The sequence below is a fragment of the Megalops cyprinoides genome, chromosome 8 (genome assembly GCF_013368585.1).
Source record: "Megalops cyprinoides isolate fMegCyp1 chromosome 8, fMegCyp1.pri, whole genome shotgun sequence".
Lineage (NCBI taxonomy): Eukaryota > Metazoa > Chordata > Actinopteri > Elopiformes > Megalopidae > Megalops > Megalops cyprinoides.
The window spans coordinates 18,718,302-18,734,342 of NC_050590.1; the positions used below are offsets into that span (position 1 = coordinate 18,718,302).

The window sequence follows — 16,041 nt, forward strand, 5'->3', positions numbered from 1 at the left end:
CAGCATTATCTTGACCCAATGGAGTCAACTGTTGTAAATTGTAATGAATGTCCCTAATCTGTGAGATGAAAATAATAGTAATAATGGTAATTTACTGAAAAATAGATTCACATTGCTCAATCATTGCTGTGCAGGTAGTGACACTTGTTTCCACTGCAGGAGTATTAGTGGCAGAAATGAGAATACATTTGATAGGCTGATATGAACTGTCAGAAGAAATTTATATGGAAAAATGCACAATTAAGAAAATTAAGTCAACGTTTCCTACAAATAATTTCTTTGTAAATACCAATTTCCCCATCTTTATAATATGCTACTTTATTTTAAGCATATCCCTCTGTGCTGTAAGTTGGCAGATATATCGGTTAATTGTGATTATTTTAGCTGTATGAAATGGCAACAGCCTTAATTGTATATTTGTTTGGTCTATGGTGGGCTACAGTAAGCTAATTATCTCACCACTTGAAAAATGTGTTAATGTAATTTTATCTCTTTTCATGATAACCCATCACTTTTAGCTTGTGATAACCCTTTCTCTTGGCACAGCATAATCACTAATGTCCAATCCAAATCTAAAAAAATAAAGTGAGCTCAATTTGATACAACCCTATAGCTGATAGTGTCAAATCTTTCCCTTCATGGGCTTATCAGCCTATTTCTGGTCTCTCTCTCTCCACCAAGACAAGTCATCTCTAAGTTTACATGTGACCAATGGAAAATATTTCATCTGTCATCAGAATATCTAAGAGTACCTCAAAAGCTGTCATGAACAACTCTGTGTGATCTTTCAAAAATCAAACACCTAATAAAATATCCTGCTTTTGTGCTTCAAGACATGAAATAGTCAAAGAATCTGGAAAAATCAAAATTTCCATATGTTTATATTCTAACATCCACATTTCCAGACTGCACTTGAAAGAAGCATTATTTTGTATATCTAACCATCTTGGGGTTTTGATGGACCAAGACTGATACTTATTGATTCAAGGCAAAGACCATACATTTACTTTCAGCCCAAAGAAAACAAGATATAAAACACTTCAGCATAGCAAGTATGCTTAAATGGTGTTTTAAAAAGAGGACATTGCCTTTACCTGACATCTAATTTGTGCTTTCAAGGAAGCTGATTAAAGCCTGACATATTATTAATTGCAGTGCCATCATGGACTGTCACCTCAGAAGCTGGCTTGTTTTTTTTTTTCCCCTCTTTCCAGATAGATGCTGCTAAGTACAGCACCATGATCAGTCAATCCATTACTCCAGCGACAGCCTATTTCAATTATTAGACAGGCTGATAGTCTAAACAAATTGACTGTTCGCAACATTTATGACCAAATGGCCATTAAGACATGGATGCTGTGCAAGATTCCAAGACATTTATACGGGAATAGCACAGTTTTCACCTTACTTCTGAATATGGGATATCATTGGATGCATGAAAATATAATGGCATTGTATTAATAGAAATTGCATAAAAATATTAATTTCAACCCTGACAACATGGGGTCATAATATGACATGTGGTTATGATATGATGTTATAACTAAACAATGCATTAAAGCAGATACATTTGTATGCAAATTGGCCATTTTTTTATCCTCAAAGGAATACGAGATTTTCTTTTTAAATTTTGTACCATTTGGCCAATGCATTGTAAATAAGGTTTGCCAAAGCCTTGGCACAGAAAGTCAGAAGAGGACAATAACCCTGTCATGTCTCATCTCATAATGAACAGCAGAGAGAGAAGAGAAAAAAAACGCCATCCACTACTTTCTCCCCATCTACAATGGATTCTAGTCTACATCTCACACTCTTGAAAAATACTTCGGGACGTCACCTCAAGTGAGTTACCACAATTGGCCTTAGACGTTAGCAAATGTGATTGATAGTTGTTGTGATCAGCATGATAATACATAAATCCACGTTCTTCTGCTGCATTAGAAGCAACTGAAATGACACCATAAAAAGTGTACGTGCGTTGTTCTTCTCCTGGGAGTTACATTCGGTGCGAGATACAAGGCGGCGAACAAATGTGTGCACATTCTATACGAAGAATAAAACACCTTAGTAAAATCATTTCAAGACGTGCTATTTGTTTACTTTAGGTAAAACGAGTGGGACATTAAATCCTGCTGGAGCTAGCAAATGCGTCCCTTCATTTTAATTTTAGATTTTACACACACACACACACGCACGCACGCACACACACACGTATGTGTATATTCATGCAATCTGCTTAGTCTAAATAATCGTTTAATTTGTCAGCGCACATACCTGGTAGGCTATTGTTTATTTATTTATTTCCACCGGACGTCTTGAGAAGGCGTGGATTTTTTCACAATACTTCCCCGAGTGCTTGGTCCCCAGGGAAGGCTTTGCTGCCACCCGAATGTTTTCATTGGGCGAAGGTTTCTGAACCCAGTTTAACCATTCGAGGTATTGCTGCGCGAACTGGGACTGCTAGACAGATGAGAAACTGCTTCCATCTGGAAACGGAAAAGAGGGCAGACTCGTCATAGTCACAACAGCAGAGCTCAGTGGCTTTCATTACATTAAATAAGCGTCATCCAGTCTCACTGAAGGGGGCGAAACGTGCGCTAGCCAGCAGAACGGATGCACAGGATTGATCGCGGAGGGATGCTACAGTTTTATTCTGTTATCCAGTCTTGTCTTTAACAGACACTGCGTTTCCCAATTTTGTATCTTTCCCATTGCAATTCGCAACCGCACAGCAAGCAAACCTGTTTGTGGAGCATTGACACTAAGACTGATGGTGTGGGATGTTCGTTTCTTGTCACAAAGAAGTAGTCGCAGTCTGTAGTCACTAATGGGACTGTCATTTGGAGCACTGAGGTGGCAACCGTGGCTGGCATTGTAGAGAGGTAAGGTCTGTGTTTTTTTGTTTTACTGTTTTGGAAATTTTGGAAAGTTTTTAAGTTTTTTCTTTTTTTTTTTTTGCTTTATATGATTATTTTCACAATAGTTTAAACCTGAAACCCGTGCCGTTTGATTGGACCTCTATCGCTCAAAGTCAACGAGCCAAGAGGCTCACCACTACAGGAAGGTTCAATAAAATATTTAGCTGAAAAGGGGAAGCACAGAAAGTTTAGGCGCAACTTGGATCCTGTTTCAAATACGATTTTAAGCATCTTGTCATGGATACTGTACTTCCTGTCGTCATGTGTGAAGAAATCACCACCCATTAAGTTAAAAAGGTACTTTCATTTGTATGTATCTTTGATATGTATTTTACCCAAAATGATATTCGCTACTTTAACAATACAAGAGAGCTATACACACAGGTACTAGACTGATATCTTACACTGTTCATATAGATTTCTCTTCTTCCATTTTCAGATAATGGAAGGATGGAAATACAATGCAGTGACATCAATTCAATGATATAGAGACGAGTTTGCAATGCCGTAACTCATGGAATTTTAATATATGAAATTAACATAAATCACGAGGAGTGAATAGGCACTACCGCATCGTAAGAGTAGCCATAAAATACAAATAATAATAATAATAATAAATTTAAATGTAAGGACAATGTACATATATGGTCAATTTGCTGGTGTCGTATGCGTCCATCAATTACAACCAAATATGAAAGATGCAATAGTTGTAGCCATGCGATACTTTCACATAATTCGCTGAAAACATAATTACAAGTGACATGGAGAAGAACAGCAGTAGTACTATTGGTAGGTTGTTGTTTTAGCGACGTTTGAACAAAATACAGAAAAGGCTATGCTTTATCGAAAAAAGACAAGACGTAAAACCAAGAGTGTAGTCCACTTCCCATCACTTCGGTTTTATGTATGACCCTCTCGGTATTCTTGCGGACAGCTCAAGATCACTGCGTTCAAGTTGTTAGTAATTTTATTGCCATCCCACCCTAACAATCAGCCGTGCCTAAACACTGTTCTCGGAGAACGTTCCATGGGTCATTTAGAATCGTGCTCTTTAATGAACAGGCAAAAACTGGGGCTGCGTGTTACGGAGGTCGCGCATATAGCCTTCCAGTGTATTTTAAGTAAGCAAATAACTTCTTGTGTCTGAAAAGAATCGGTACAGCGATTAGTCTACTAAAATTCGCTGGGGGTTTTCGTTCCATTAAACAATCAATAAATAAAAAAAAAATGTGATTCTTTATTAGTATGAGAGTTTTAGCACTACCCAATGACGTACTTCTCAGGCATAAATTGTTGAAGGCATTCTCTCTGTTCGTCAGGCTTTTGAGAGAACTGATGTCAGAAGAAGCGAGTCGTTTTCTTAGGAACGCGGCTATCTGAACAGTTTCGTCACTAAATTGATATTGTTAGACTTAGCCTCAAGAATCTTAAAGTATTCTGGGAAATAGTTAACTTAAAAGGGAGTTCTTTATATGTTGTTACTAACATACCATGCACAGTACACTAAAAGAGGCAACAAGGGTAAGTCTTATTTAGCTACAGCTGGACCTTTATTTGCTGTTTGTTGAATAAAAGGCCGCCAATTGTCAACACAGTGATACACTATGTTCCCTGCATTCATATTTTAGTCTATACCTGCTGTTGCAATCTTGTTTTACTCAAATTAATAAAGTAAAACAAACATGACGGTTAATAGAATTAAAATGTCATAAAATTCAGTTTCAAAGCACATACATTTCACTTGAAACAAAATGCACAAAATGTTTCATACTACATGGTCTGTGAGAAACCCGTTATATAACCAAATTAATTGCATTTATAAATTAAATAAACAGCTCCTCAAAATATGTTTAGGATATTACTGAGAATAGTGGACCACGGACCACTTACCTGCAGGGCCAAAGCTCTCGCAATAATCCTTGGGTCCACGTCGTCTGGAAAAAAAAAAAAAAAAAAAAGCATTCTCCTGAAGTGAGTCTTGGATTTCAATAGAGGGTGCTGTTGTTCTTCTGAGCGACCCAGTTTGGAACATGGCAGCTGTCTCCAAGGAGCACTCAAAAAGATGGAGCGCCACCACCAGTGTTGCCTGTGGTCCCTGGGGATGCAGAATTCAATCTAGCTGCGGCTCGGGCTAATGCTGTGGCACTTTGTCAGGATTAATATCTTTCTAGTCAGTGGCTTCTGTTACCTTCAGTGTCACATTACCACGTTGGAGTCCTAGGGAGAAAAAATGAAGCTCTCCCTTCCTGCTCTGGACTGCTATGCTAGTGTTCACATTAGTATGGGTCGATAGAGGAAGAGACTCAATCATTTTCAACAAATAAAGGCATTTGTTATTTTGCTGCTAGAGTTGTTTCTTTTTAAGGAATACTTCTGCCTTCACTGGGTGACATAGAATCACTGAAAGGTATTATGTTGGAAATGTAGGTTTACTGACTAGCAGTTTTCTGAATATGTTTCAAATAAATAGGTGTTTTCTGTCTGATGTCTAGCTGTATGGCAGTTTGGTATGTTGTGGCATGTATTTGCTGGCACATTTGCATTCCTCAATGAAATTTTATAAGAAAGTGAAGCTTCATGAATCCCAAAATAGGTGAAGCTATCATGGTTAATCAACGAGTCACTGCTTTGAACCAGTCATGCTGCTTGGTTGTGGTGAGTAAAATATTTTGGTTCCTACAAGTGAATCATTGACAGTAATCAACATTATTGCTGTGTACTCATTATCAGGATTGTGAAGCCTTAACCATCAGGGTGAATATTACAAGGATGTAACATTTTTCAATAAATAGTGCTTGTAGTCACTTGGCAGCACAATGCTAACCTTGATTCCCAGAAGGGGGTGGCTTTCTTGCATATAAATTTTATTGCAACGAGAGATTGTATTATCTTTTTAGGGTCAGTTGAAGCAATCCACTTTTCTGTGTGCTTCCACTGAAGTGCTTATCATTGTTTAGCACCTTTCATGTCATATTTTTGGAGGCACATGTTTAAAAAACAATGTAAATGTAATTTTTTTTTATCCTTACCTAAAGAGGTCTGCTTAAAATTGTTTTGAACAACAGCCTTTTCAGGATGTCTGTCCATTGAAGAGCCCAGTACAGTTCATAGGTGATGTGATTTGTGCAGATAAATTCATTTTTTTTCATTTCATTAGCCAATGCCACTGAACAATGCCTTCACATATCTCTGTCAAGGCTTTATTCTTTGTGTGAGTACTGAATCTCAAGCATGCTTAAATTAAACTGATCATATTGCTTGCTCTTTCCAGCTGACAGAGAATTAGGTCAGAAAAGGTTACTTTTCACAGGCTGTGGATGCTTCTGCATGTTACATGTATACAACAAGCAGTCTCCAAGAAATAACAGAAGGCTTGCCAAGATGGGTCTAAATGATGACCTTATGGGTATGTAGCAACAGTGTAAAAACTCAAAAATCAAATCAAAAAGCAAACAATTTTACAAAACTATATGTGGTCCTTTATATTGGTGAAATAGGGTTTCATTTTCATTGAGGCAATATTGTGTGACTCGCAGAACTACAGGATCTTAGTAAGAGGTGAAAGGATCTATTTAGTTCATTATTTTACACAGAGGGATTATTAGAAACAGCATGCGTGACTGCAAGAGAAGATGATCACAGTTCTTTTTACTTTGAGCAGTCTTGTGACAAACTGATGAGCATGGCTGCAGTGATCGCAGAGTGGGTGTAATGGATAAAATTTTCACTTTGAAAAACAACAATTACCAATGCTTGAAACATGTAATAATTCATAATAAATTTATCTCTGTGTGTAATGTTTCCATGGTTTTGTTTTCTTGTTGCATTGGTTATTTTTTTAGTAGATAATTGTAATGGAAAGTTAAGTAGATAATTGTAATGGAAATTTTAGCCAAGGGAACCTGGAAGATTTGCCTGTATAAATATGCAGCCTCAGAGAAACCCTATAGTCTCCTTTCATCACATCTGTGGGCATGTCTGCGATAATAAAGGATTCATTTGGTCAGAGCTTTATTATTTGTTTAAAAGGTTGGACAGTCTTTCCTCTAACTTGTTAGTATCATGCTGTCACAGGTGCTCAATTTGTAAAGGAACTGAAGTATGTCATCACAGTGAATTATCTCAATATACTGTATCTTCAAGGACATTCAATCTGTGACAATACATGCTTTGCATTGCTGGTGAACTTTGACACATGCTATTTGCTGATAATGCTAAATATAGCAAGTTCTAGCCTCTTAAAGCAGTGGCTCTCTGTTGGAGAGACTGGGGTCTGTTAGGAAAGGTGTCTGTAGGAAATTCTAGAATTGCATATGTGTTTGAGTCAAAGACACCCATTCAGAACATGATATTGACTGATGTTTGATGTATATGTATGCATTCATGAACATTCTCTTCTGGTTGTGCGGCTTACACTTTTCATGTCAATCAATCATTTGCAGGCTATAAATAAATGTGAATAAGTTAATGTGGTTCTGTTACCACCATGCAAAGAACAACTAATCACAGATGAGGTTAGATAGCTACATCTTCTCATCGCTACCATGTAGCAGTTTGGACAGCAATGTGCAGTAATTACAGCAAAGCTTTAGGACTTGAGGAAAATTTATAGCAATATTTGTGTCACTGTAAAAAATGATCTAGCTTGAAAACATAACCTCTGTTCTTTCATGATTCACACACTGTAAATTATTTTACTGCTGGTGAGATAATGTTGTTCACATGGCCATCTTAGATTAGTTAGCTAGCTAGCTATCACTCCAACATATAGATTGATTTGTTGTTTAATATCTCTAAAATAGCATCTATCTTATTAATTATCCCATTTGTTGGATAAATTTGAGTTAGCTTTCTGTTTATAGGCTATTAAATTCCATATGGGAGTTCTGATCAGTAAATAAACATGCTGACTGTATAGAACAATTGATTCTGGATATCCATTGCTAGTTTGACGATAGGAAGCCTCAATTTTTTTGAAGCAATTTATTTGGAAAATATGCACTACCCCTTCAAACTTTAACTGGAAAAAAGGAATGAAGTATATTGGTTTTCAGCAAGTTAAAGCATCATGGGGATGAATTAGGAGGCAAAACTGGGCACTATCCATGTTTGTAGATTGGTGATTTAACTGCTAGGGTGATGAAAAAGTCTTTTCTTAAAGAGTATGTTGCTTTCAGAAGCAATGTGCATACATGTGTGTGAGTGTGCATTAATATGTGGTAGCACTTACGTATCTGTGATTCAAGGGTATAACTTAAAAGGTTTCTTGGAGATATGACATGTTTTTGAGGCTTTTGATTTTTAGTCCAATACAAGAATACATTGAAATTGATTTTTGTGGAGGCAGCAATGAACACATAGTCTGTGTCTAAAGGGATGTCACATTCATGCTTTGATCAAAGCATACATTAGAATTTATTGCAAGATTCCTCTCTTTCTGCAGTGTGTGCTGGTCAAGATGATTTACCTTTTCAAAACACTGACAACCAGGGGTCATGCACAGCAGAAATGTAGCAGAATACCATTCCAGTCGCCTTGGTGTGATAGCAATTTTTGAAAATACATGAAAGCATACATGATTTCCCACAAGCAATTTTACACAGAGCTCTTCCTTTACCAGCTTTTCATAATCTTACCCTTAGGTCAGTAAGTCTCACACAGCCTACTGAAGAAGTTATCAAGCCCCCTGGATTAAAACTTCACCATGCACTGTCAGAAGTCAGGAGTAACTTGTTCCAGTTGGTATAGTGTGCACTGACAATCCAACATTTTCCTTATTTTACTCAAACATTACAGCTTTTCATATAATAGACTGATGGAAGAAACCCTAGAGCTTATAGATTTAAATTTTCAGAAGGAAATCTGTGGTTTGAAAATGTCTTTTCTTTTTCCTTTCAAAATGTATTTTAATCAGTCTGTAAAATAAATAAGAAAATAAACAAAAGGTTGTTTCAATGGTTCATGACTCAACCACATTACTTAGGACCTTACCCAAAATGTTTGTAATATATCCCAAAGTGAATTTACACATCTGTATTAATGCAATTATGTGTAATACTAATTTGGCCTCTGTTCATTCTTCTGAAATGTTGATTTGTTAACATTATATACATTTTAGGACCTTTACTTTGGTATCAAAAAAGCATAAAATATGCCATCAATATCCAGTATAAATCCTTTGTTGAGATTATCAGATCACGGTTAGTAAATTTAGTATTTTGCAGATTATCTATCATTTTACTTAGGCCAGATACGTTTACATAAATAAAGGAATGCAGAAAAGTTAATTATTATAAATATACCATTCCCATTCACATATTCTGATAGGTTTGTTTATCTTTCTGAATTAGAAATTCCTAACCAGTAGCCATTGAGGGCACTCTCTGTGTTCACAGTGAAGCTAACTGAGTGCACTACTATTAAAAAAAGAAAGTTTAAATGGCCTGACTGAAAAGGTTACACACATAAATAAATGTTATACAGCACAAACACTGTGAAGGACATTGAAGTACCTCAGTATAACCCCTGCTGACACCTTTAATGCATTATGGATCATCTTTGCACAGGAGCTGTGTCATATAAATTGTCTCCATTTAAAGTGTGAATGTTTCTTACTGCATGCAGTATAACTCTGGATGTCAATATATAAATATTGTATGTAAGTAAGTAAGTATATAAAGCTATCAAAATTAAGTTAACTTGTGCAAAATGGGCAGCAGCTAAGTTTGTTCATAAGCACATGATATTTTGGGGAAGTATTTATATTTATATATCATAATATCAGAAATTCACATCCTTGGTGGATCTGAGCTTACAGAAGTGGGTGATTGATTTCGAAGTGTTTGTCAAGGTTTAATTCTATTACTGAAAGAATGTATTGTTCAAACTGCTTTTTGTCTGTGCAAATGCTTGATGCTAAACGTTTTGTCTTACGGACCTTACTACCTACATATTTCACCATTCTTAAGTTTCTTATGTACTGTTAAGAACTTCTTAGGAAATTCTTTACTACTACTCTATTTGTCCACCCAGTGCCAGCAGATCCCCCCCCCCCCCCCCCCGTTCTGCTAAAGGTTTCTTCCTATTAGTCAGGGAGTTTTTCCTTGCCACTGTCGCCTTTGGCTTGCTCTGAGTGGGTATCAGGCCTGGAATACCGATGTAAAGCTGCTTTGTTACAACTCCTGTTGTAAAAAGCGCTATATAAATAAACTGAATTGAATTAAATTGAATTAAACTTCTGTGTGACTTTGAATGTAACACATTCAAAATAACATTATCATGATCTATATTTACATTTTCTAATTAAAAAATGTTGCTGCATGCTACTCTGCAGCTGAGGGTTCTTTCCAGGAAGATTTTTTTCTTTCTTTTTTAATCTGGCACAGATTTTTTCATTAATTTATACCTTTTAAGATACAATAGAAGTAACACTGCAGCTAACCTGGATGAGGACTGTTTGCAGGTACTGTATAATATGTGTTTCTGTCAGATTTACTTCTGTTATAATTATAAAATTATAGTTGTAAAAAATGTACTTTGGCAGGAATATTTTAACTGTTGCACTTTGATGCATACCTCCAATCTTTAAGTTTGTTCAGTAGGATGGTTGTGTTTGATACAATCTATGTTAGAAATAGAGTTATATTATTACAAAGTAATCCAAAGAGACTATTCTACAAAGACATTGACCAAAAAAAAAAAAAAAACACCAAAAACAACTTGGCCTGAAACACAGTAAGAGAAATATATTTACGCTCATGCCAAAGTGAACCTTTAGGGTGCTGATCCTACGAAGGTAGAATGATTTTGAATAGTGTTAATACTGCAACCTTAAATTATTTTTGTTTTGCAACTTATAACACATACATACCGTTAATATAATTTACACAAGAATTTTTTTCCAATTAATCTCACAGTCATTATATCATTTACAGTTATTACCATGCGGTATTGCCAGACACAGAGTGTGTATTTAAATGTGTTAGGACTTTAACCTCAGATGTAATGACACCATTCTCTAAGCTTAAGAGAGGGGCACTAAAAATGGATGAGCCAGCTATACAATGCTGTGTTTGACCTTTTGTACGATAGTATTACTCCCAGGATCCCATTAATGCCGCACTGTCATATTTTATTGTGTACTTTGATCAAGAAAACATTTACCCTTGACAAACCACTAAACTATACACCTTGTTCTTGATTTTGTTGAAATTTTAAGTCACACAAAAAATCCTACACTATTCAGCTACAACTGATTGTTCCAACAGTCCTTTCCATAACTTTGTAAAAATGTGATAGCAATGCTCCAAAATTTTAAACAATCGTCTTGGAATGATATGTGTGGTTGGTTTCTGGAATTCAACTTATGATGCACTGGAACCATTTGTCGGGATTGTGAAGGTTAGGAGGAGGAATTGATTAGCAATTACATGCTTCATTACCTCTTTCTACATCCGTAATCAGCCTAATTGTAGTTCTTTGCACCAGCCTGCCCCACACATACTGTAACACTGCCCCCACCCTCTCAAACAGGAAAAAAAATACATAGTTTTGGCTATTTGCTCCAGAGGAACCAATCAAATGCGACATCCATTTACAAAACCCTTCCTTCAAGCTTTAATTGTGAACCAGCATCTTTTTAATTTACAAAGCACCCATAGGCTGCAATCACAGTAGTAAGTGCATAAGGTTTGTTCATTATCTGGTGGCACATGGTGATACATTTGCATAATCAGCTAATGCTCACTTCTCCTCTGTCCCATTTATCGTTCTTTGTGCTATTGGCAGTTTAGGATTTAACACAATTAAACTTTTCAGAGAGATGTGTATTTGTTGTTCTGTAGCCTAATTACAAGTTGGGGGATAATAAAGGGGAGAGGGGAAAAAGCAAAAAAAAAAAAAAAAAATCATAACCTGTTTGCTGTTGTAAGTTTTGAATAAATTTTGAAAGTTGTTCTAAATATAAAAGATCCCCTTGTAAATTCCCATCTTAATTATTCAGTCGTACATAATCTCTATAAAATATTTATCTTGCTTCAATGGTTTATGAAATTGGTAAGCTGTGAAAAAGAGACTGCCATGCATGATAACTATGTCTCTTAACATATTTCAGCTTTTTTCTTTGTGATATTCTGCTGCAGCTTTGAACTAGGCGGAAGAGCTTTTTCTCCTGTTATCACGCAAATCAAGCATTTCTGCAGCTGCATTTCCCCCACTTTTAAATCAGCCTCTACAACATTTCAACAACGGGCCTACTGCTGTGGCCATAATTTTAAAATCAAATAAGATTTGACATTGATGACATCGAAACACTAGTGTTTTGTATAACAAGTATATAATATTAAATTGTAGTTTTGATGGATTGCTACCGTAAGCATCAAGCTGTAGTGCTACCCACATAGGTCAAAAGATCTTTCATTTTCTCCTTTTTTTCCCACAGTCTTCATAAAACCACAGCTTCAAAATCATCCCTCTCAATATTACATGTGATGGAGGGCCTGTGGGGCTTGTAATGAAGGCGCGGTCAAGAGCTGCGGCTGATTTCCCTCCTTCGAGTCAGAGTCTAAATGTCAGCCAGGCAGTAATGAAGGATTCTGAACTTTCCCTGTCTGTCTCCGCCTGCCTCTTCTCCTCTCTACTCTTCTCTTAAGTCAGAATTCATTACAAGCCTTCCCACTCTCAGCAGTTCATCCTGCTAGGGAAGGAAACTCCCTCGCTTTGCATTGCCACATCAACTAACGTCAATGCTCTTCTGAGATGGAATCTCTCACAATAATAAAAAAGCATGTTGGCTGTGTCTGCTGTCACAGCTACGTTTGAGTCAAACTGAGAGTATACTGATATTATTTTGAACCCATGACAGCTTTGTGAGAGCAGGACAGCAGGATATATTTGGCTGTACAGCGGGCCCAGTAAGACTCCTTCCACAGCTGAGATGATCAACAGACACTCTGTATCTACATAGGTCATTTGTGCTCCTGTGTGGCCTGGGTATCTTTTGTAGCATAAACTAATATTTAATCCCCCTGAAGCTAACAACATAACCAGTTTCCACATGGTTCTCTTCTGAGCAACTTCTACAGGAGGAGGCAAGGTCAGGGGGCAGCCATACTGAATGGAAATACTTTTTTCTGTCTACACAAAAGATTTTAAATTAAGGTTGGCGTAACACTGAAAAGATGCTGAGAGATTCAATAACAACTGGTCTAATCCTGGTTTAGTGCCTTGGTGGGAAAACTTTGATTTTAAGTAGCCCAAACTAGGGAAAAAAAAGAAAAATCCTACAAAAGATTCAGTCCACACCCACATGATACTGAAAGCAATCAGACAGCAAAGATTTTTGCACACTGACCTTACTTCTTTCATGAATTAAAATGATTGTTTGAATTTACTTATTTCTACATATTTGAGACTCATTTCCTTCAAATGTCAGCAGACACATGACACAGGACTGGAACATCTGGCAGCCTACTAATTGTTTCCATCCTTTTTATTGCTCAGATTCTATTTCTTGTAGAACATAGCAAACCCTGACAGAATAGGAATATTGGTTTTTTTACAGATTGAATATATATTTCTGAAGTCTCTTCAGCCAAGTAGAAGTTCTCTTTATTTGTTTTATTTATTTATTTATTACTAAAAGTCCGTCAAATATGCCCAAATAAATGTCTTAATAATTAATATAGTTAAGCTTCTATTAGTTTTGGGAATTGGGAATTATTTAGTTTCAATAGTATACATTTGTAAATGAGGCAGATGAGCTTTTGGGCTGACAAGGAGAGTTTTGTTTGACAAGAATCTTATTGTCCGCTGTTTTGGTTGTCAAGTGCTTAGGGTACGTAGGACATGTACCATTGCCACAAAGGACCTTTCAGCCAAGAATTTCAGATGCAGTGAGATTCTGTCCCACCTCTTTTCAGTGCTTCTAATCTCTTTATCAGATGGCAACAATGGAGAATTCAGCCCAGCACTGCTTCTCCAGGGCCTTCCTTTCACAGCATAAGATTGTGAGGGACATGGTACACTGTGACCGTAGGCTTACCCTTGTCAGCATGCAAGACTTTGAAAAATGTTCATGTTGTCAGTTCCCATTTCAATTCTGCTGAATGACAGCTGGCAAGCAAAACCAGAGTGAAAAAGCAGCAGGGGAAGATGGAAAAAAGAAAGATAAACTTCTTCAGAATTTACCCTAACTCTATTATAGCATGGTTTGTTTTGTGGAGAATGTTAAAGTAGCTCTGCATCAGTGAGTCCATTCATACCCCAGATATATGCACCAATTTAAGTCTGCAAGCTATATATCTGTAGGGCAGCATTTTGCTTTGGCTGCCAGTGCTATTTGTCCTCTTGTGATGATCGACTTTCCCATGTTTTGAAACATGGATAAAATTTCTCTCTGTGTTTTTGGAAACAGCATAAAGTATTGTAGCCTTTTTGTATATGCCTACTATTAAGTTAAACTACATTTACAATTCCATAAGGATGCAAGCACTATTATATGTGCTTCTTTGAAAGCACTGACATGAAGCCAGATTGGCTGTAAAACCAACTTAGGCCTGCAAAATAGTGCACATTATTTGATGTGAAGAATTTTAAGGTAAGGAATTTAATGGCCAAATCATAACTTTATTTGACAAAGACAGACACTCATTAAGGAAACCAATCATTTGCTTTTTTGATTGACATGATACTGTGTCTTCTTCTTTTGGCTGCTCTCGTTTAGGGGTCGCCACAGCGGATCATCCATTTCCATCTCTTCCTGTCCTCTGCATCTTTCTCTGTCACGCCAACCACCTGCATGTCCTCTCTCACCACATCCATAAACCTCCTCTTTGGCCTTCCTCTTTTCCTACTGCCTGACAGCTCCATCTTCAGCATTCTTCTCCCAATATACCCAGCATCTCTCCTCCGCACATGTCCAAACCAACTCAATCTCGCCTCATTTGCTTTGTATCCAAACCGTCAAACCTGGCCTGTACCTCTGATATATTCATTGATACTGTATAACGGGAGTATAATGATGACAATGCAGGACTGTGATTTGCACAAAGGCATCATCCCTCAGAGATCAGTAGCACATTCATGAACATATCAGTCAGCAAAGTGTTCAAAACCTCAGTCTCAGTATTCCAAAGGGACCTGTCCCCTACTGTTTAACTCTCCTCAGCCAAACACCCCCCAGAGGATAAACAGGGTCCAGCTTGTGTTTGCCTTTGTATAATTCAGCTGTCAATGGAGGTCCCATCTAAATAGACAGTTCTTATCAGTTCAAAAGTCCCTAGATCCTTTTCATTGCATGAAGAAAACACCCACAATATTCTATGATCTTGGTGTGTCATTGCAGGCCCAACCACAGAATTCTTCAAAAACTTTTTCTTTGGAACTCTAGAGCTGAAACCTACAATGTGCCATTGCAGAAAAAAAGAATGAAATCATAGTCTGTTTAATATTCTGATAACAGTATAACTATATTCAAAAGCGGCCCATTGTATCTGATATTGGTCTGGTCATGAAGTTACTATTTGCAGTAACTGGCAATAATTACAGAGAGTATAATGGTAGAGTTGTTCTGAGAGATGAAGCAAGGTCTTCCCTCTCTGCCTTAATTTCTGTTTGATCTCACTTATGAAGTCAATGTCCAAAAACAAGCAAGCCAGTCTTCCATATTATTAAAGTTGAAAAGAATTTGTGAACTGCATGTTTAGATTTGCATGCAGAGGAGACACTTAGGTGTCATGTAGTCTCATGCTTGGAGACTTTTATCAGCTCCCAGCCTATGTTTTGGATTAGGAGGTTGCCATGGAAATTATTTAATGAGTGATGTATTTGAGACTTTAAACAGTAATAAAATATCATATTCTCCGTTTGACTCATAAAAATCTCAGGCAAATATCCCATTGATAAGTAGTTCTTGGCTTAATGTGTGTGCTACCATGTGAGAACTACCATGTGGGACTATGGGATATCTTATGATGAGCTAGGACATAGTATAATTCAGTGATACATAATCTTCTCTCTTCACTTCGGAAGCTGCATAAGAGAGAAGCATACACTTCTTGATGGGCTATTAAGCGTCGGGGCAATTATGCTACAGTCTGAAATATTGACTGGATATTTGGAGTGA

The 16,041-nt window shown here is 37.0% G+C and overlaps 1 protein-coding gene across 1 annotated transcript in view; it reads left to right on the forward strand.

The window, feature by feature from the left end:
- Window positions 1-2,822: 2,822 nt before the first annotated feature.
- LOC118781866 (cadherin-11-like) overlaps window positions 2,823-16,041 on the forward strand; it is a 49,901-nt gene continuing 36,682 nt past the window's right edge. Inside the window, exon 1 of the mRNA XM_036534988.1 lies at window positions 2,823-2,882. The gene's annotated coding sequence lies outside the window, so the exon portion shown is untranslated. The remainder of the gene's footprint in view (window positions 2,883-16,041) is intronic.